Here is a 965-nt window from a genome sequence, read left to right as displayed (position 1 = left end):
TGGTGATGGGAAGAAAGTAAATAAATATCGTTTTGCGGTTGGCATTGATTTGTTTGAAGAGGAGATTGAAATGGTGGAAATGATGTCTGCGATATAAAAAACTTTCGCTAAATGTTGGTGTACATATATGAAAGGTGAAGATAACGAACAGTGATCAATCTCATAGCGCCTATCTTGTTTTGGCGTTAGTCCTTTCAAGGGTGTACAAACAGTACCGGTATGCTTTGTAACAGATGAGAGCAATGTCGGTACAGGACATGGAGTCAATGGGTACATGTAGTCATGTACAGTCTGTAAGTTCTAGGTTTAAAGAGCCCACCTTTTCATCCTATTCATGGAAAGATTGGACTTCTTTCTCATCATATTTTCTTCTAAAATATGAAAAGAAAACTCAAATGTGATAATATAAGGATCATGATAAATTCATATTTAGAAGTCCGAATGTCAAATTTTAAAACCGAACGACATGAAGTAAAACACATGGAGCATACTCCTCGCGGGATGCCAGAGTTGAGCCCTCATGCGACACATTGCATATTGGTACGATTTTGTGCAAATTGCATGTGAAATGTGAGGAAAAGGGGCGATCTAATCATGGTATCGGGTTATACATACTCTCTATCAAACAATTCAGAGAGGCAAAGAGATGAAATGACCCGAGAAAGATGAGTTCAAATCATCAATTTCAAAGTTGTAGACCTACTTGTGAAACGCGAATGAAGTGTTTGAAGTAAGTACGGGTTTGTGAACTTCTTGAGTTTAGAAGAAAATATGATGCGAAAGAAGTCAAATCTTTTAGACTGATTCCTTTATGCATTTTTATTTCACTTGTATATTCGTATATACACTATTATGTTAAACCTACATTGTCACCTGGGACATAGTTTAAAGGGGCATGGACACGATTTAAGATGAAAACTTCTTTACATAGTGGAGGTTCAAATTTATTTAAAGCATGGTCCCCA

This window comes from Ostrea edulis, chromosome 1 (assembly GCF_947568905.1).
Source record: "Ostrea edulis chromosome 1, xbOstEdul1.1, whole genome shotgun sequence".
Taxonomy (NCBI): Eukaryota; Metazoa; Mollusca; class Bivalvia; order Ostreida; family Ostreidae; genus Ostrea; species Ostrea edulis.
The sequence above is the reverse complement of the archived record's forward strand: the minus strand, read 5'-3'. Positions refer to the sequence as shown.